At 39.8% G+C, this 22,362-nt stretch overlaps 1 long non-coding RNA gene across 1 annotated transcript in view; it reads right to left on the bottom strand.

Annotated features, from left to right (window-relative positions):
• The window catches only part of LOC117045624, a 37,360-nt gene extending 15,422 nt beyond the window's left edge, over positions 1-21,938 (bottom strand). Inside the window, exon 1 of the long non-coding RNA XR_004426447.1 lies at positions 21,679-21,938. This is a non-coding gene — a long non-coding RNA (uncharacterized LOC117045624). The remainder of the gene's footprint in view (positions 1-21,678) is intronic.
• Between the last annotated feature and the right edge of the window lie 424 nt (positions 21,939-22,362).

The raw sequence follows: 22,362 nt of genomic DNA, 5'->3' as shown, positions 1-22,362 counted from the left end.
ACCCCCTGCCAAGCAGGAAACACCATCAAAGCATTCCTGACAGATGGCTGTCAAGCCTCCGCTTAAAGACCTCCAAAGAAGGAGACTCCACCACACTCCTTGGCAGCAAATTCCACTGTCGGACAGCTCTTACTGTCAGGAAGTTCTTCCTAATGTTTAGGTGGAATCTTCTTTCTTGTAGTTTGAATCCATTGCCCCGTGTCCGCTTCTCTGGAGCAGCAGAAAACAACCTTTCACCCTCCTCTATATGACATCCTTTGATATATTTGAACATGGCTATCATATCACCCCTTAACCTTCTCTTCTCCAGGCTAAACATACCCAGCTCCCTAAGCTGTTCCTCATAAGGCATCGTTTCCAGGCCTTTGACCATTTTGGTTGCCCTCCTCTGGACACGTTCCAGCTTGTCAGTATCCTTCTTGAACTGTGGTGCCCAGAACTGGATGTTCTTAACCCTTCTTTTAGACTCTCTTAGCTTCTTTTGGATTCTTATAGACTTTTATAGATACTTTTTGTTTTAACTCCTTTTAGTGTTTTTTTAAAAAAAGTTTTTAGATTTTAAATGTACCCCTACCCAGCAGCGGAGCAAATGGATTGTGCGCCTGGGGCGGCGTGTGTGCCCTGTGCCCAGGGGCGGGACCAGCTGTCCATGAGGGGGGGGGGTTGAGCCAGGGCAGGATGCTCCATAGGGCCTCTGAGGAGTCTGCCTGCCTCCACCCACTCAGCTGCCCTACAGCTGAGGGGGAAACAGCGGGCGAACAGTTTGGGGGCAGTGTGTAGCCTGCAGGCGCCCAAGCCACCACACCACTCCCAGGAGAGATGCATTGCTTGGGCACACTGCAGGCCCTGCGGGAAGTGCCGCCCGGCATTTTGTCACCCCCTCAGTTGTGACACCTGGGGCGACCCACCCGCACCGCACCTGCCCCTCCCTTCTTATGCTGGTCTACGACCATAATAAATATTTGTTGTTGTTGATCCACTCATGACAACAGACTCACAGTGGAGAGTATTATCAATCCAAACTAAGGCAAAGGCCAGATCAAGCTTATTGATCTGTTGGATCGATAAACTAAGACAGACCCGTGGGGATCATGAAGTCCCAAGCCAGCCCTTTTCATGTAGTCTCAGAATGGGTATTGAAGTCCACCAACACCACTGTGGTGAAGTTATCTAGACTACCCTCACTTGCTCATTTAGGAAGACTGTAGTGCAGCCTGGTGAATATGGTATACTAACAGCATTCCTATTCTGTCTAAGTGATGCACCATGCTCTTCCCCCAAAATCCCTTGAAATCAGACATACTGCTGGTTGTGAATGATACATGTTTAATTCTAGGCAGATATGGCATTTAACAACAGCCTCAAATCTTTTTTGAATTCCAGGGTGGTGTGCAACTGGAATGTGGTAGAAAGTGACAATAAAAAAAGATTAAAAAATTAAATATAGAACTAGCATTTGCAACAACCTAAAATGCTTCTCTGTGATGGACCTAATATTCTGAACAGGACACCACCATATTCTTTCCAGCTGAATACCACTCTTTTATTTTTACCCAAAAGACATGAGAGTGAGGGCAGAAAGAATCACCCTCACTCTGATTTAGCTTCAGACATAATCATGTATTCAAATCTCATTGGCTATATGGTATTACATAGCAAAGGAGAGCTTCTGTCCCTTCATGAAAGCTTCAGCTCCCATTTGAAGCCCATTATGTTCCATTCAGAGCATTTAGCTCTGCCTCAAGTTTCACACAATGGCCACTCTATGCTCACAACAAAGAATTTAAATGCATTAAAACTGGAATGAGGTTATACATTTTTTGTAGAACAAATCCTGCTATCCAGCTTTACACGATCCTGATAACATATAAAACTGTACTTGGGGGAGCTGACCACAAGTCACAAGTGATAGTTACATCACACTTGGACTTCTGTAGCACCCTCTGTATGAGGCTGCTTTCAATGAGTGCTTAGAAAGTATAGCTGCTTCAGGAATCTGCAGCCAGATTATTGACCAGGAATATGTGATTCCTCTCTTACAAGAGCTTCAATGGCTACTAGCCTATTTCTGAGAACAGGTCAAAGTTTTCACTATGACCTGGGACAAAGTATACCGTGTTTCTCCTAAAATAAGACACCGTCTTATATATTTTTTTGCTCAACAAAACACAGTATGGCTTATTTTCAGGGGATGTCTTATTTTAACCGCGTCACATCGGTACGCTGCATAGCCACGCCTCCCCAGGCTTTTTTAATGGGATGTACCACGTCACTATGGCTTATTTTCAGGGTATGGCTTATTTTTGGGGAACGGCTTATATTTCGCAAATGCATAGAAATCCTGCTATGGCTTATTTTATGGCTATGTCTTATTTTAGGAGAAACAGGGTATATACATCCCTTCTGTAAGTTTTCTCAGGTTCAGTTATCTCAGGTTCGAAGCTTACTCTGTAAAACTTTCAAACACTTTTTCTAATGACATTGGCTTCCAAATGCATCACCCTGCCCCTCCCCTGCCCACCACCAAAAGAAACTTAGCTAAATAATATTTCCCTCCTCCAGGGCCTTAAGGTCACCTGTATTTTTAATGCCAAATCAAATCCCAAGAGATTTTTCTTCAAGAAGGACACATTTATTTATGAATTAGTTGAGAACAGTCTTTCAACAACACTTTTCCAATTCAAGCTTCTAGCTGTATACACTTATATTGGGAGGTTCCTTTGAAATGTCATAACTGCAGTTCCATCCAGAATCACAATATTTTACTATCTATTAGAACCTCTTACACTTGTAGCTCTACATTTCTTTCACACAGTGATCACAATGTGTGCTCATTGACAGAACTATATGAAACCTGACAAACTTCTCTGACAAACCACTTAGTCGATATAGTAAAGTTCACAAAGAATATTATGCAAGGAAAAACTTAGTCAGATGGAGAGCATATAAAATCATCACCACCATCACGGGTTTCCATATTACAGAATGGACAATTTGAACACTCCATCTTTCCCCTCATTTATGTCCATCTGCATAGTATACATTCAGATGAACCCTAAACATTTGTATTCTTACTTCAAATCTTTTTTCAAAATGTCAAAATTTTCTGGGTTGCATAAAAGGAAGGGGCTGCCATGCTTTTGGGCCAGTGGGCAGAAAGGCAAGGATAAGACAGAGGTTAAGTCTGTGTTTTGGTACATGGAACCAAAACAGCTTCTCAAGTGATCTCCCAAGATCCCCAGCAAGTTTTAATTGGTCCACCAGTACAGTGCGGGAACTGCTGCAATAGAGAATTATACAAGAAAGCGAAAGTAAATCTGAAATAATATCGAAGTCATGCAATGGAGAAGCAAGAACTTTCAGAGAGCCCACACGTTATAGCACTGCATGAACACTTCCACAAGATTTAATGGACATATCTGTGGGGAATAATGCTACTGGCTGCTTTCCATCCACTCAAAGATCTTTGGATCTAACTCATAGTTTTAGAAGGTTCAGAGGAAATACTAGGACAATTGCAGGAATTAGCAAGCATCACCTTTTATCCTAGTCATCATAGATTTATGGCCATTCTAAGGTCCAAAAGTGCCACAATGCAAGATTTTTAACTTTAAAGCAATCACCGGGGGCTTTTCCTTGCAGCAGCAGTACGGGGGGGGGGGCTGTTGGCCTTTTTTGCAACCACTTCTATGCGTTTCTTTAGGCCCCCAGCCATTTCAAGCTAACAGCAGCTCTGAGTGGTGGATTAAATCAGGGACACATGTTTTGACCCTAAACATACAGCTTTTATCTACCAGCTGTTGTTGTTGTTTAGTCGTTTAGTCATGTCCGACTCTTCATGACCCATGGACCAGAGCACGCCAGGCACTCCTGTCTTCCACTGCCTTCCGCAGTTTGGTCAGACTCAAACTACTAGCTAGTTAACAGTAATAAATGCCATTATTCTTCTTGAAAACAAAATCTAGTCCTTTAACTCACTGTCCTATCCACTAGCTTTCATTTCACTCAGTATTAACACAGCTACAGCTACAGTGGTGACATTTATTTCCTTATATGAAAAGACCATTAAAAAAAAAAACAACCCAAAGATCTGTGGCACTGGTCTGCAAGGAGATTGCAGCTGGCCCTCAGAATCTCCTGGCCCTGCTGGTGCTCCTTGGTGGTGTTGCTGCTCAATCGCCTGGCGTCTTCGAGCAAGCAGCGGCAAGAGAAGAACAAAGTGTCCTCTTGCCTTGTGATTTCCTCTGAGTGACTGTGCACAATGGGCATGAGAATGGGCATCATAAATAGTGGTAGACATCCCCAAAGTCAGGGAACTCTATACAAGACAACCCCAGGAATTGCAGAAGAGAAAGTCTGAAGAGAAACTCATGGAATCGTGAGCACATGCATATGAGTGCTTAAGCCTTCCCCAACCTGGTGCCCTCCAGATGTTTTGGGCCACAACTGCCAACATACCTGACTTTTGGCCATGCTGACTGGAGCTGATGGAGTCCAACAACATCCGGGAGGGTCAGGAAGGCTGGCATAGACACAGAAATCGGACCCTGGTTAAGCCAACTGCACCCTAACACTCTTCTTTACCTCTTTTATATCAATGAACATTATTAGTGACTGTATTGGTTTTTAAAAAGTAAGAATTAAATGAATTTTTTGTTCATGACATTTTTTAAGTAACTACTTGATTGCATCAATGTAGAATGGTTTGGGGATAATGAGCATTTATACTGTATATCATACACATAATATGTCAACAACTGCAAGTTACTTTGCCTATCATGTGCTTGCTGTACTTCTTTACAGAAATAGAATCAGAGTTGGAATTTATTATCAAGAGACAAAGGGTTAGTGAGAAAAAGTGGGTAGAGTGAGACTGCTAGGGCCTGGAGACAGAAGGTCTCTATGGATTACTGAGCAGAAAGGGAGTGGCCAGTTCAGGGGTAGGGGACATGAAGACGATGGATCAAAGAGTCAAAGAAACAGAATTGTGCTGATTGTTCGGGAATAATTGCTTGGGAATGATAATGTTGTTGCAGCAGCAATATTGCATGTAACCATGCATTGTCTGAGTCAAAGGATTTAAAGTAGAATTTGTTAATATCAGGGTAAATCTGGACAATGGGTGATTGGTGTGAATGGAAAGAGAACAAAATGGGAAAGAGGAGGAAGAAAAGTTAATGGAACTTTTGTTTATGAAAAAAACTGAAATGATTTAGAATTAATTCTATGAAATATAAGCCAAATGCTGGTATTTTTTTTATTTCACTGAGTTAATAAACACATTTAAAACATACAAAATTCTAAGTTCTAGATTTATTGATGCAGGTAATTTGATTAAAATACACAGGTAGAAGGGAAAAATTATGGTCAAGCCAATTCTGTAAGTAGAATTTATCAATCATGCAGTTGAAAATGGCACATTCCTCACAATGACATGCAATCTCTAATGACAGTGTTTGAAAAATGAAATAGCTCTAAACAATGCATATTTCCTTTTCAAAACACACCACACTCATCTCACAAACTGCCACCAAACCTAGTTTGTGCATGGAATCAGGACGCAAACACATTGTACATTTAAAGCCTATAATGTCCTTCTAAAGAATTCTGGTAACTGCTGTTAAGGGTGCTGGGAATTGTAATTCTGCAAGGGGTAAACTATAGTTCCAATGATTATTTGTCATGTGCTTTAAAAGTAAGTATGCCATGCCTCAGAATACACAGATCAGGATATCCATTGTTGTTAATGGTGGGAGCTTTCCCACAATGCTCTGAACTACATGCAGGCATCCTGCACAGTGCTTTGAATAAAGAACCAAGATCTCTGCTCAGGTCTGCTATCTCCTTGTTGATTACTCTCAAATCCAGTTATTGACATGTGAAGTCTCTTTTTCTAGTCAATCCTGTATCTCTGCCTGATTTCCTGACATTGCAGAAAATCCTGACAGAACATTCTGCCACCAGCTAAAGTTAAGCATTATGAAGACCAAAGCTCCTTATATTTGTACACAAACTCTCCCTCCCTCCCTCCTTCCCCTCATTCCTCCTTTCACTGAAGATCTTAGGCTAGTTTTTCTTTAGCAAAATCCCCCCCCGAACCACTCACATCCAAACCATACATTTAAAGTACATTGCTTCTCCAGGGAATTGTAGTTTACACCATAGAGCTAAAATTCCCAGTACCCTTAATAAACTACAGCTTCCAGTGTTTTTTTTTTGGGGGGGGGTGCTTCAGATGTGTAATGTGGATGGGTAAAACTGAAGGAAGTTTTTTTTTTTTTTAAAGGTAATAAAATGTACAATGTTGAAATTGAAGAGAATTTTAAAAGTAATCGGGATCTGAGATGTGGATTTGCTGTTAAAAATTTCCCCAGGCCAGCACAAGCTGCTTGCACAAGCCCAAGAAGCCCTTTGGATCCTTGGCCATTGTCATACCCATACAGAAATGTGTAGCCTTGGCATTAATTTGTTTACCTTTCTAATTGCTTCCCACATCATATTGGAGGACAAATACTGCAGCTTTTCCCTTTCTCGCAGGGAAAACGCCAAGCCTCTTCTATGTTTTTGTGGAGTGGTCACCTCTAGTCTCTATTACAAACACCTTTCTTCATTGTATTCCTTACAATGGTTCTCTGAGGCATTCCACTATTCCACTTCAAACTCTTTGTTTTGAAAATTCTTCACACCTCTGCTCCATCTGTACCACATCTTCCCTTTCAGCCTTTCATACTTTCCCTATTCTACTCCAAAACTATTGCGTTTCGCTGGCTTTTTTGTGAACAGTTCCAGCCCCACCATATACAATTCTCTACTGCTGTCAAAAAGAGAACAGTGCAACTACAGGCTTTAAATAGTAGCAGCAGCAGCAACAACAAAACAACATGTATATTTCGATCACCCTTTGGTGATCCTTTGGATGGCTGCCACATCTTCTTGTAATTGGCACACAAGCCAAAGACAATCAAAAAGCTGACTGCAGTCAAATATGACACTTAGCCAAATCATTTTCTTGTATAATCAAAGGCAACTGCAAATTGATAATTTTGACCACCCAGGTTGAGCAGGACATAGGCTTTTCTATACTTTAGTTTATAAGAAGGTCTACAGTCGTGTTTCCCCCACCAGGCATTTCTGTATTATTCTATAAAATACTAGTTTCTTTTTTAAAAAATTGTTGCCTCATTTTCTTCAGAAACCTAATTTGTATTTTAGTTGTGGCTATGGTAACAGAAACAGTAGAAAATATAATAAAAGAAAACATGCTCCCTCATAAATGAAAATTAAATAATTTGTTATAAAATGCAGCTGAAATAAAAAGCCGCCCACTACAATAAAACTCCCTGCTAAAAGCAGACTTCTTGGATATAAATATTAAGGAAAGACAGGACTTAATTAAGTTAATTGTATGGGAAAATATAGTACATAACCATTATATTTTTAGAAAGTGCAACTTATTCATCCCCTCCCCCCCCAAACCCACAAATTTATAATTCATACTCTCTAACCAATGGCACCTCAGGCAATATAAAGGTTTTGGCAACACTGTACAGTATTATCAATAGAGAGTGTGTGGGGAAACAGCCCTCTCAAATTTTTCTCTGCCACAATGAATGGCTCAAATTTGACAATAAGATGACCACTATCTTACACTGATGGCCTGTTTCATCAATGCTTTGGTTCAAGTCCAAATAAGATGAGGTAGTGCCTGTGCCTGAGTAATTCTCATTGGTTCAACAGACTCTCTCTGCCCCCAGGTGCACATGTGGGCAATATAATAGGCCATGATGGATAATGGGAGGTTTGTGTGGCCCTCCCAAATCCCAACCCAGACCTTCTCTGTTTGGTGCAAGCATGAGTAGCTTGCATTGCACAGAGAGGGTGGGCGGGCGGGCGGGCTGGGCAGACATATGGGAAACATACACAAACCCCCCACTCCCATCATTGCCTATCATTCCTAGCGCTGGGTAAGGAAGGGGAAACTGTGCTCTCTTGAGTGGGGATGCTTGAGGAATTTGATTTATGTGAACTCCAGTGGGAACTGACTTGAACTGCATCTTCTGGACTAATGTTTGGATCCGAACATAATTATCAGTCAGATTTCACACTATTTTACAATGCAGTTTTCAGGTAAACATTTAAGAATGCATATTTTAGGATAGATTACATTTAGAAATATGTACATCGAGATAACATACCATTTAGATATGTATATTGTGATAAAATATGCATTTTTTTTTCAAAATACAGGGAACTATGTGGAACTTACTACAGTTGTCACTTAACCATAACATGACACCTGTTGACTGAACTTTATTTTTACATGAAGTTTTGTGCTCTTAAAAAAAAGCCAAAGCAGCTTATGATTAAACACATTTACTGTTCAGATATATTTCCTGACAAACTATATAAAATAAATATTGGCATCCAAAACATCTTAAAATAATACACCTGGCATTACAATTCTGAGGCAGAATAAGGTGACAAAATATGGATACCACTTTGAATATTCCCACACATCCAAAATTCCCTGAAAACAGAAGAGTGGGGATAATTCAAGTACATTAGAGAGAAAGACTGAAGTCTGGCCCTTAGCCTATTCTGCTTGTTTTCAATTTGCTGGGAATTTATCACATAAGGGGAAATTGAAAAATGGCATCCCATTGCTGGTGGTTAATACTGGTGCAGCCCTCTCTACTGTTTCAGCATTCCAACACCCCTGATACCTCTATTCCACTTACCTTTCCTTTTGCAGAATGTTCTTTGGTGTGATAAAACAAGTCCTGCCTTGCCTTATACTGCAGCAGTTAGAGCTGTTCCATAGATTCAGGCAATCCCGGGATTGTTTGGCCGCAGATAAAAGTATCATCAGATAATAACCTGCCCTTGAAAATACCTTAAACCAGAGATGGGGAATCTATGGCCTCCTGGATTTCAACTCTCATCAGCCCCAACCTGCATGATCCAGAGTAATGGATGATGGGAGTTGTAGTCCAGCAACATCTGGAGGACCACATATTCCTTATGCCTGCCCTGCTTTAAACATAAAACTGCAACAGACAATATATCCCCTAGCTTTTAAAGAGGGTAAATTGTGGATATGTGATAGATTGGACTGCACTCCTTTTAAGATGATACATCATTCTATTTTTATAACAAAAGGGACTGTAAACACTCTTATACTGAAACAACAAAGAACCATGCTCAATAGTGTGCCCCAGCTGCTTTGCACTGTTTCAGTGATTCAAATTATCTATAAAACTGTTTATGTAGCTATTCTAAAAGTGTTTATGACTGATCTGTGTCACTAGAGCAGGCGGCTAATGGTAACTAAGCCGCGCTAGCAAAATTGACCCAAGACTTTTAACCAAATAGCAGCATTTATGAATGCAAGGAGAGAGGGGAATCCAAAGCAACCCACATAGACTTGAGTTTTAATGGGAACTAATTTTTGATCAAATAACTCAGTTCACAGCACTGCAGCTATATTGAAAGAAGTGAAGTTTGAACTAGTGAACTAGATGGATCACTTCATTCTATGCTCCTGAATACTTTCAGAAATGCATTTTGGGTTTCTTATTCAGATGCATTTGTAAGTGAGCTTCCAACATAAGATCAGAATATAAGAATTGGGAGACACCTGAAATGTCATCTACTTCAATCTCTTGCAGTTGAAGTGAAGAACAGGTTCAAGGATTTAGATTTGGTGGATAGAGTACTTGAAGAACTGTGGATGGAGGCTCGTAACATTATACAGGAGACAGCAACGAAAACTATCCCAATGAAAAAGAAATGCAAGAAAGCAAAGTGGCTGACCAATGAGGCCTTACAAATAGCGGGGGAGAGAAGACAAGCAAAATGCGAAGGAGATCGTGAAAGATACAGGAAATTGAATGCAGATTTCCAAAGAATAGCAAGGAGAGACAAGAGGGCCTTTCTAAACGAGCAATGCAAAGAAATAGAGGAAAATAACAGAATGGGAAAAACCAGAGATTTATTCAAGAAAATTGGAGATATGAAAGGAACATTTCGTACAAAGATTACCACAATCAAGGACAAAAGTGGAAAGGACCTAACAGAAGCAGAAGACATCAAGAAGAGGTGGCAAGAATACACAGAGGAATTATACCAGAAAGATATGGAGGTCTCATACACCCCAGGAAATGTGGTTGCTGACCTTGAGCCAGACATCCTGGAGAGTGAAGTCAAATGGGCCTTAGAAAGCCTTGCTAACAACAAGGCCAGTGGAAGTGATGATATTCCAGCTGAACTATTTAAAATTTTAAAAGAGGATGCTGTTAAGGTGCTGCACTCAATATGCCAGCAAGTTTGGAAAACTCAGCAGTGGCCAGAGGATTGGAGAAGATCAGTCTACATCCCAATCCCAAAGAAGGGCAGTGCCAAAGAATGCTCCAACTACCGCACAATTGCACTCATTTCACACGCTAGCAAGGTTATGCTTAAAATTCTACAAGGCAGGCTTAAGCAGTATGTGGACCGAGAACTCCCAGAAGTGCAAGCTGGATTTCGAAGAGGCAGAGGAACCAGAGACCAAATTGCAAACATGCGCTGGATTATGGAGAAAGCCAGAGAGTTCCAGAAAAACATCTACTTCTGCTTCATTGATTATGCAAAAGCATTTGACTGTGTCGACCACAGCAAACTATGGCAAGTTCTTAAAGAAATGGGAGTGCCGGATCACCTCATTTGCCTCCTGAGAAATCTCTATGTGGGACAAGAAGCTACAGTTAGAACTGGATATGGAACAACTGATTGGTTCAAAATTGGGAAAGGAGTACGACAAGGCTGTATATTGTCTCCCTGCTTATTTAACTTATATGCAGAATACATCATGCGAAAGGCTGGACTGGATGAATCCCCAACTGGAATTAAGATTGCCGGAAAAAATATCAACAACCTCAGATATGCTGATGATACTACCTTGATGGCAGAAAGTGAGGAAGAATTGAAGAACCTTTTAATGAGGGTGAAAGAAGAGAGCGCAAAATATGGTCTGAAGCTCAACATCAAAAAAACTAAGATCATGGCCACTGGTCCCATCACCTCCTGGCAAATAGAAGGGGAAGAAATGGAGGCAGTGAGAGATTTCACTTTCTTGGGTTCCATGATCACTGCAGATGGTGACAGCAGTCACGAAATCAGAAGACGCCTGCTTCTTGGGAGAAAAGCAATGACAAACCTAGACAGCATCTTAAAAAGCAAAGACATCACCTTGCCGACAAAAGTCCGTATAGTTAAAGCTATGGTTTTCCCAGTAGTAATGTACGGAAGTGAGAGCTGGACCATAAAGAAGGCTGATCGCCGTAGAATTGATGCTTTTGAATTATGGTGCTGGAGGAGACTCTTGAGAGTCCCGTGGACTGCAAGAAGATCAAACCTATCCATTCTCAAAGAAATCAGCCCTGAGTACTCACTAGAAGGACAGATCCTGAAGTTGAGGCTCCAGTACTTTGGCCACCTCATGAGAAGAGAAGACTCCCTAGAAAAGACCCTGATGTTGGGAAAGATGGAGGGCACAAGGAGAAGGGGACGACAGAGGATGAGATGGTTGGACAGTGTTCTTGAAGCTACTAACATGAGTTTGGCTAAACTGCGAGAGGCAGTGAAGGATAGGCATGCCTGGCGTGCTCTGGTCCATGGGGTCACGAAGAGTCGGACACGACTGAACGACTGAACAACAACAAATCAATCTCTTGCTGATGCCAAAACACACTACTATAGCAACCCTGATATGTGACCATCCAAGCACCTATCTAATGAATGAGAACCCCACACCTTCTGAGTAGTCTGTTCCACAGTTGAGCAGCTTATACCATCAGGAAATTCTTTCTAATGTTAGAACAAAAGAAAACAGATTTCTTCAAACTTCTAAAATATCTAGAGAAATACCGTTTTGCTGCTTAATCATCATTTCTCCAGGCTAAACATATCCCAACTTCTTCAATTTTTCCTCAATGGCCTTTGTTTCCCAACTGCTCATGATATTTGTTGCCCTCTTCTGGAGACATTTCAATTTATCAGTATCCTTCTTAAACTGCATTGCCCACAACATGGTACTTAAATTCCAGGTAAAGTCTGACTAAAGCAGAAAAGTGTAGCATGTTGATGCAGTATGCAATCTAGAATGGCAAGTCTTCTAAACTGTTGCATCCCATTCTTGACTCTTGTTTGGCTTGTGGCATACTAAAACCCCTGGATCCTTTTCACATGCACAGGTGTCACCTGCCCTGTATTTGTGCCACTGATTGTTCCTCCCTAAATGCAGAATCTCACTTTTATCTCTGTTGAAATTCATTTCGTTAGTTTTGGTCCAATTCCCCATCCTATCAAGTTCATGCTGAATCCCGTTTCTGTCTTCTAAGGTATTAGCTAGCCCATGCTATTTGCTGTCATCTTCAAATTTTAGGAACACACACTCTACCCTTTCATCTAACTCCTTTGTATAGATGTTGAACAATCCCAACCAAGGGCAGAACCTCGCAGCACTCCACTTGTCACTTTTCTCCAGGCTATCGATGAGCATTCTGTGTACCCTCCATCAGGCAGCTATAACCCCACCTAACAGTAGCATTGTCTAGCCTACATTTTGCAGCTTGGCAAGAAGAATATCACAGGGGCTTGTAAACAGCTTTGCTGAAGCCTGTTTCAAATGAGAACATTGGTTCATGGATTCTAGATTAGCCTATGGGTAAGTGAATGCTGATTTGTATAAATTCACATTGCTTAGTGCTATCACTGTTCACTAGCAAACATGTTTGACCATGTACAATACAGACAATATTGAGAATATCAAGTTTACAGCAATCCGGACAACATCAAAGAGCAACTTCAAACTTTCAAGAAAAGAAAAGAGCAGGCTTCCTCAACCTTGGCCCTCCAGATGTTTTGAGACTACAATTCCCATCATCCATGACCTGCTAACTAGGGATCATGGGAGTGGTAGGCCAAAAACATCTGGAGGGCCGAGGTTGAGGAGTCTTCCTAGGAATGTATGATTTGGGGATGTAGGCAGGGGATCTCATGTCTAATAAAATTTTCTGACCATTCCGCTTACCTTCCATGGTAGCAAGGCATGGTAGCCCCCTGCTTCCCCAGCTGTTCCTACAGCTGGGTTTGCCAGCCAGCGGGAGATACAGCAGCCTTTCCTGGTGGCTGGAAATTTTTGAATTTAAATAAGATTTTTCACATGGCAGGCTCATGGAGCTTGGGCACACAATACGTATATTAAAAATAATCGACCTGCTTATAGACTTTTGTGGCATGTGTGACTGTTGCTAATGTGGAAGAGAATGCACATTCTAGGCACTCATACATATTATAGGGCAATTTAGAAGAAGCTGCAGTTAGGTGCTTCCAGACTTGTGTGGTTCAGTGCCATTTAATCATTGCTTTTCTGCTTCAAGCTGCTTCCACACCTATAGCTGAATTGTCGGACCTTCTTTCCCAGCCATGAAAGTTGGATGATTTTTAATGAGGACAATCCTTTAGATCAAATTCTGACCACCTCTCCCCAGGACTGTCTTAAAAAGATGTAAAGAAAGACCATCATACTCAATGGGAACAGTTTAAGAAAAGGAATCAATTCCTAGAAAAGAAGAGAAACAGTACAATAGTGTCTGGAAATGGCTAGAACATATATAAGCCATACAGCTAATGCTATTCAGCACAACCTCCGCACAAAAAGCTATGGGGCAGCTAGGCTGTAGTATACTGTAAGTAGTATCTTCATCTGTGTAGTTGTTCCATGGTTTGTTTTTGTTTTAAGTTGGCTCTTTAAACTCTAAAAAGGAAAGGGAAGGGAAGGGAAGGGAAGGGAAGGGAAGGGAAGGGAAGGGAAGGGAAGGGAAAAGATATGGGAGAAAGACCTTTTGCTCGTGATGCAAGCAAATGAAAAGTGGCAATTTCACAATAAATGCCATTGTGGAAGCATTGTGAAAACAACTCAAAACCCATGCATGTAAAAAGCAGGTGTGTCAAGAACAAAAATTATTGACCATTATTCTCCCTCATGTGCTAGTTTTCCATATGCAGGAAGTTTCAAGGCACAGAAGCATTCAAGCACCAACACCCCCCCTCCACCTACATTCATGGGAAAGCTCTCACCATATAATTTTCTAAACATTTGAAATGGATCTTAGGAGGAGTGTGAAAAAAATGAGAAGAGAATGAGGAAGAAGAGCTTCCTCTACATGGTACCTATGGGACTGCCTCTCCTGGTATGCCCTGTGGAGGACCTTAAGGTCCACAAATACCAACACTTTGGAGCTTCTGAGCAACAAGGTGGTTAGATTGGTCTCAACTAGGGCCAGGGCCTTTTTTCATTACTGGCCCCGACTTGGTGGAACGTTCTGTCACAAGGGACCAGGGTCCTGCAGGATTTGACATCCTTTCGCTGGGCCTGCAAGACGGAGCTGTTCTGCCTGGCCTTTGGTTTGGACTCAGTCTGACCCTTATGTTTCCCTCCCCTTATGGTTTTGATTTATGGGCTACTACTAAAATGAGGTTCCATTTTAAATTGTATTTTAACCCGTATTTTAACCTGTATTTTAATTAACTGTTTTTTCTTTTACATTTTATTGTAATTTTATTGGTGTTAGCCACCCTGAGCCCTGTTCTGGCCAGGGAGGGCAGGGTATAAATACAAAATTATTATTATTATTATTATTATTATTATTATTATTATTATTATTAAATGACAGCCAAGTAATCTACAAGGGAGCTTTAGTTTAGAATACAGCAGAGCCCTGTGCAGACATTCTAGGTGTGTAGGTAGGTCAGGATTGTGCCCATTGGTCCTGATCCCATGCCATGCCCTACATCCATGTTGACATCCTGCCCGACATATGTGTGTACACTCAAACATGTGGTCCATGCCCAGGGTGTAGGTCATGGATTTGAGCTCATGTATGAACATGCTTAGGCCCCTTTGCAGACAGACCCTTAACCATATGATGGTTTGGTGCAGGAAAGAAGTATGGCGAGTGAGCATGATCACACCCACACCCATTTATGCAGCCTTCACATTTAGAACATCTGCACAGGGACCACTTTGTGAAGTGAAGGAACTCAGGAGTATGGACTATTCTCAGCTGATACAATGGGAATTTTGACATCTGTTATCGCATTAGTTGAAGAGACTAGAAAAGACAAAACAGAAAGGCAACATATTATAGCTTGGATTGGTGAGCTATCTTCTGTTTAATTTTGCCAAAAGTCAGCAAGAGCAGAGGTCAAATTAAGTCCAAGATGCCACCTTTTCTATTTTTGTATCTTTTATAATTGTGCGATATCTTTTTATATTTAGCCCAAACAGGGACCAGCATGAAAAGCAGCAATGTGAAAATATTTTTGAAAATCAGGTAATACATGCTCTCTTAAACCAGTGAGGACAAAGGATTACAACATTCAGCATTCAGATCCCCATTCACTCAGTTATTCTGTCCTTCAACTCCCCAGCAGCTTCTTACACAAAAAGAAGTCTCATATGATGTCATTCATAGCTGGGCTGTGCCAGCTGAGACTCCAGGTGAGGGATTGAATACATCAGGTTCCCTCAAGAAAACCTGCAATGTCTTTCAAATTCTAAACTAAAAACTAACATTTTAGCCATGGCCCCCTACAGAAGGAGAAAGGATTTAAACTGCAGTTGGAATTGGTACAATCTAACAACAGATACATCACGTGGGTGATCTTAGCTTGGCTCCAAGACTGTTGACTAGTTAAAGAATAATTTGCAGTGTTCAGATGTTCTTCCAGCCACGTGGGACCCCCTTGAGCAATACCCATGTGGTTCAGAGACAGTTTAAATTATGCAACTATGTGGGCTGAGGTACTAAGATCACATGGTTTCCTCAATGCCAATTTTGTAGGAAAGACAAAGAATAATCACTCCGGCCCATATGCCATAGAACTGGCATTGGGAGACTTCCGGCGAGGACGCTATCGTGGGTGGTCGTGGGTCGCTTCGGCAGCGAAGCGACTCAGGCCGGCCCGGGGGTAGGAGCCCCGCTACCGCAAAGCGGGGCTCCGCTAAACCGCGGGTCGAGCGTCCCGCGGCATGGGCTCTCCAGCGAGCCTGCTATGGCGCCGAACCCTTCTCCCATTCCCCCTGTAAAGGGGGAGTGGGGGTGAAGGGACTAGGGCGCCGGGCTGTGGAGGTATGCCCCAACCGGACCGGCGAAGCGGCGGCCGCCGCTCGCGATGAGCGAGATCGTTCTACCTGTCAGAAGGAAAACAGAAGAAACCCGTTGGCCGTGAGTACGCTAACAACTGGACTTAATTTTGACATTTGGCGCTCCGGGAGTTACGTTGGAAAGGAAGCCCGTTTTTTTCCCCCTTTGTGTGAAGAGAAAATAACTGCTTTGGATGGTGACTGCTGCTGCAGTGATGGATACAATGTTTTAAATTTGACGAGTGAGACTGGTTAAACCCCTTTTAGGGGAGTGAGGTTGATGGAAATATTTCTTCCTGAAGTGGATAGAATGTAATCTTTTCACCCTGACTCCAGGGAAAATGGCTGCGGAGACCTATGACTAAGATGGAAAAGTACTGTGACTAAGATGGAAAAATACTGAAACCTGATACCCTATGCCCACTTCTACCATGTTGGGTTTCGCTTTCAAGCTGGCTTTAGACTCTGGACTGACTCACGAACAAAGGATTATTTTTTTGAACTTAGAATTGCTAAACCAGAAATTAATTTTGCTGAATCAGGATGACAATTTATATCCCACAGGAAAGACTCTTGAGAATTTTGTTAAAATTGAAGAAAACCTTGGCAGGGAACTTAAGGGAATTATTGAAGTACAAAGTACAATGCTTATGCAACTCCGAGAAGATGAAAAATCCTGTTGGGATGAGAGACCCAGGATCAGAAGACAATTTATATTCAATTTCTGGGGTGAGAGCCCAGGAATGATGGGGAAAAGATTTCTATATCTACGATTAGAAGATGAACGGAATTTTGAAGCGGAGATGCTGGAAGGTGATGATTTGTGTACCCTGATGCTCCCTGTAAGGACTGTTATAGACTGCGTCTGGAACTGTGGACTTATAAGAAAAGAGGACATTCTGAAAAATGGTTTTGGTGTAAGATGGAGGAATGTCTGGGGGGAGACCCCGAGATGACGAAAGAAAATGGTCAGAAAAGGGATAGGGTGAATTATCTAAAATATAATTAGGATGGTTTATTATGGTACCCTGAAGTGTTAAGATTTTAAGTTTCTGAACTAGAAAAGAGATATTTGAAATTTTTTTTATTAGCAGCAGTTTAAGTGAAATAAGATGTATGATGTTAGTTAAGAAGTAATAGATTAATCTGAACTAGAATTAAATATTGAGAAGTATGTTTAGACTTTTTTTTTTGATGATTTGAATTTTAGATATGAGAAGTTATTAAAGTAAATGGGAACTGGAACCAAAGGAGAGAAAACGGGGGAAGTCACCCAGTATTGATTCGAACAAGAATTATTATTTTTTTGTTTTAAATAAGAAAAAGAATTATTGGTGTTTTACTGGGGTTATATTGTCTTTTCATTATGGTTTGATTGTTATGTTTGTGTGTTGTATGTGTTCTGTCGTTTTTTGTGTTGAAAAAAAGCCAATAAAATTCTTATATATATATATAAAAATAGAACAGGCATTGGGAAACCCAGTTGACTGTTACTACAGATCACATAGTTGAGTCATTTAAATAATCTCCCAGTTAGGGGTGGAGGAAAATTTCATTTGGTCCACATTTCCCAGCAAACTGACCTAGTTTGCAATTTCAGGGTGAATACATGGATTGGAACTTAATTATCCCCTAGATTTCACGCTTCTCAGAATTTTCTGCCACAGTTCTTGACTTTTAAAATTGTATCAATATGTATAAAAAGATGTGTTTGGAAATGCATACACTGAGATAAACTGCATATCTAAATATATGTTTTGAGATAAAATAGACATTTAATTGCATTTCTTGCACTGTTTCTTTTTTTAACCCCCCCCCCCCCAGATTAATATAAATAAACATATACAAAATAAATGCAGACCAGCAATGGCTGATCCGTCCATTCCTACTCCCATCCATGTGGAAAAATGGTTCCGACACATCTGTGAGAATATCTAAAAGGCACCTGTCACACTAATTCATCAGAGAAGCTGTAACTTGTGTAAGCAGACATACACATGATCTGGTTTCATATTAAATCATTATTTTTTGTTAAGTATTGCTCTAGAGTTAGTTACATCAAATTTAAACTATTTCAGATAAGTCTTAAGAGGAAAAACGGCAGAGATAAATATTTGTCAGTTTCTGTATGTAGCGATTAAGTCAGCTTTTCCAGCTTTGCTGCTGATATAATTAAAGTAGCCATCATTCTTTCTCAAATATCTGTGATGTGCAGTCACAGTCCATTAGGAGAACATGTTAGCATAGTTCCTAATATGCTGTAAATGAAATAACCATGTAATAAGGAGTATGTGAGCATCAATAAAGCTTCAGAGTGATTACTCCATATACATTTACTACACAGAGTTCACTTTATTAGATTAAAAAGATGATGAATTCCTCGATGGTTCAAGTGTGCTCCAAGGAAAGCTAGAAGGTTGTACAGTTAACTCCCAGGGTGTAACTCTAAACCATACAACCTACTACCTCAACCCGGATGCACACAGCTTCCAATGTCTTCTTCTGATCTTCTGCATCTCTTCCAAAAATGTCAGACACTTACCATTAATCAGTTTCCATCATGTTTAATATGAACATGGAAGGATCACTGGGGAGTTTGCTTCTGTCCTGTTGATATTGTGTGTGCTTCCACAGAATAAGCAACCCTCTTTCAAATCATGAGGGCATACTGAACATCCATGTGAGTTTCCCCTAGTACACACATATCAAGCAAATGCATTTAAATTGTTTCACCCTGCATGTAATGTTTTTGAGGCCATTCACGTTACAGAGAAAAGTGGTGCTTGCCACAAGTATCCCATGGTGAACACCATTATAGTGAGGGTAATAGCTAAACCATACCATACCACTAGAGCACATGTTTGGCATGCTGAAGATTCCAGATGGTATTCCTGGTATTTCCTTGTGCTTTCTTAAAAAGGAATAAGAAGCATGTCTATTAGCCAATTACTTCCCTCAGTATTTATGTGTGAGCTAACAATTCAAACTTTATGGTTCTCACACTTTACTGGGAGAGTTCTCACACTTTACTGGGATATACTGTGAACATCTCTTTTCTATATTGTGCAAAACGACCCTTATTTTCTGAGTTTATAAATCCTATTGGGATTTAAGCACTTGGAAGTATTTGCAGGATTGAGGCCAACTGCCACAACCCGCAGCCCTGTACACAAATGGTTTCTTGTTACCAGCTATGGCAGGGGTGGCCAAACGTTTTTCAAAGAGGACCAGATTTGATGAAGTGAACATGCGTGAGGGCCGACCAAGGTTGTTGAGCCTTTTTACAATTTCACCCCAAAGTTGTTGAGCTGTTTTTAGGATTTTACCCCAAGACATACTGCCATGGGGGCCAGATTAAACATGGACATGTTGGCCATGCCTGAGCTATGGAATAGTCAATCCAATATTCCTGGACAACTTCAACTTCCATAGGTGAAAATCAGAAAGCCAAATGGTCTTTTGAGTTCTCCCTTGGCAGATCACAGCCACTGCTTTTAATCGTTGCCCATTTTCCATACTCTTTTCCGGAAATGTATTGTGAATTTAAATGTATTTTGCTTTGAAGAGATAAAAACACAAAACAGAAAAATAGTAAGATAGAAAATTTCTTCCTCATATGTTCAATGATGACAATGCTAAAACCAAAATATAAATTTGAAAAAAGAACATCCATTCTGTTTGACAATAGTTGCTCAAAAATCAGTCTTTTTTTACCCCAAGTTGTGACTTGCTATATATATATTTGGGTCAGATCACCAGACTGACACAGACCCATAGAAGCGAGCTTGTGCAGTACACTTCACCACAAGATCGGATCTACGGGTTTATGCCAACTGGCATCATCTTTCAGATTAAGCAGTGTGGGAGCAAGTCAGAACAAATCATAGCTAAGCATTTATGTTGACAAACAACAACTTCCAAATGCACATTAAGAGAAAGATAGGAAACAGTTTGAATGTTCAAAAACTACACAAATGTAACTACAGATACACAGTTATATGGTAGCAAATTCAAGTGGGTTTTGAGCTATCAAAATAATAGCATCTCAAATTTCTTACCAAATAGGGGGAGGGAGGGAAACTATGAAGATTTAATATGATTCCTGATGAATGAACGATATGTTACAAACAATGAAAATCCAGCTACTGGATCTGAAAAGACATCATGTCCAAGAATCAAAACATATCTGCTCCAAGTGAAAGTACCAGCATACTCCAAACTTTGTATTATTTGTGTTACAGTAGAGTATATTTATTCAAAATTTCATAAATGTTTACCTGAACAACAATGACAAATGTAAAAAAATCTCCTCTTGTGGTTATTAATAAATTATCCTAGTTTTTATTGAATCAAGTTATGAGGCCTTCTGCAACATCTAGAAACAGCCTTTCTGAAGTATCAACAGGTTCTCTGACAATTCAATCCTATCCATGTCTACTTTGAAGTAAGTTCCACTGAATTAATGGGGTTCAATCCTTGGTAAATAGATTGCATCCTGAAGGAATTATCCTAAGTGTCTTGCATAAACATAAATACCATTATTTTAACTAAAAAACCTATATAGCATAGATATATTTTAGGACAGAGGTGCTTTATCCTTTTTTAAATCAATCAATAAATAAATATAAATACCATCTACACTAAACACATAGCTTTAAGTCAATGTCTTTCATTGATTAATCCAAATACTAGCTGTATGGGTATTAATCAATCAAAATGTTGTTCTTTTTAGCATTAATGCTTACGAATCAGTTTCAAAATGTTTTTATTCATTGGTAATTTAATAAGAAAAATGTTCTAGCACTAAATGTTTAGAATGACCCAAATGTCAGTGGTTGGATATGTTGTCGTTTGGGGGCAAGTAACTTGCATCAAAGTTTCTGACATTGCAGGCCAGTAACTGAAGTTATTTAGCATTTTAGTCATTATTCAACAGAAATTCTATTCGTATTTCCCACTTCAGAAATGAGCATCTAGCAACAATGCTGCTTTTAAAATATTTGTAACTTAATCCAAATAATTAATTCATCTTCCCAGAAATGTTTATCCTTAAATACTTAAAATTGTATTTTAAACAGCATAATTATGAATATGGAGATCAGCTTTGCAGTTATACATTTATTTTAGGGGAGTGCCATGGAAAAGTTTGACCAGACATTTACAATACCATACAGATGAGTGTGGAATATATGCTGGATCCCCCAAAGTCCATTCTATATCACACCTGTTGTTAGTTTAGTTACATTAATTCTTCAATTCTGACTTGTTTCCCTTCACTGATAATACTGTCTCTGTGGTAAATGAAACCAAGATATTTGAAAGGAAAACGTTAAGGAACAGTAAAGCCAGTTGAACTGCACTTTTTCAATAATCATATCAATATTTTAAGAGGTACTATTCAATTAAAATGAAATGCTAATTGTTAAAAATGCTTTAAGAACATTATTCAAATATGAAAATATTCACATATGTGTTTAACATTGCATTACCTTCATTCAGTTCTTTCATGATCCAGTTCTTCGGTTTTCTTTTCCATTTTAATTTTTCGCAGCACTATAACAAAATGAAGAAACACAACATTAAAATGTTCTACAATACGATCCATTTTAGAAGGTCTCTTGATCATGATACTATGCACAAAGAAATGTGTGCTCCTGTTGAGACCATATAAAGTTAATTTATTAGACAAAAGTAAGAAAAAAACTCTTATTTAAAATATATAAATATATAGTGGCTTGTCTGATACAAACAAGCAAAGAGGGACAAAATAGATTTGCATGTTTAATAAAATGAAAAAGTGCTACTTGAGTAGGAAGATAAAAGTGCAACCCTAAGCATGTTTACTCTTACTTTCATGAAAGTTGCATAGGATTGCAGCTTAAAACTATAAAACTTTTAAATACAGTGATTTATCTGTTCATATAAGCAATAACTTCTTAGTCTACACAAGAATTACTTTTCCATTACAGCACAGAGATCTATTGGCATATTTATTTTAATTCCAATATGCAATTCTTCTACTTTAACAGCTAGGGGGAAAATATATAATCTAGCTAATTAATGCTTCTGTGTAAATCCTAGTTAAGGACTTATATTTGTCAAATGTGAATTATCCTCCCTTGGCAGTTTCTCACTGTTCTTTGTTTTGTTTCTACTCTTTCCAAAGTTCAAAA

The sequence above is a fragment of the Lacerta agilis genome, chromosome 4 (genome assembly GCF_009819535.1).
Source record: "Lacerta agilis isolate rLacAgi1 chromosome 4, rLacAgi1.pri, whole genome shotgun sequence".
Lineage (NCBI taxonomy): Eukaryota > Metazoa > Chordata > Lepidosauria > Squamata > Lacertidae > Lacerta > Lacerta agilis.
This window is presented reverse-complemented; position numbering and strand designations above follow the sequence as displayed.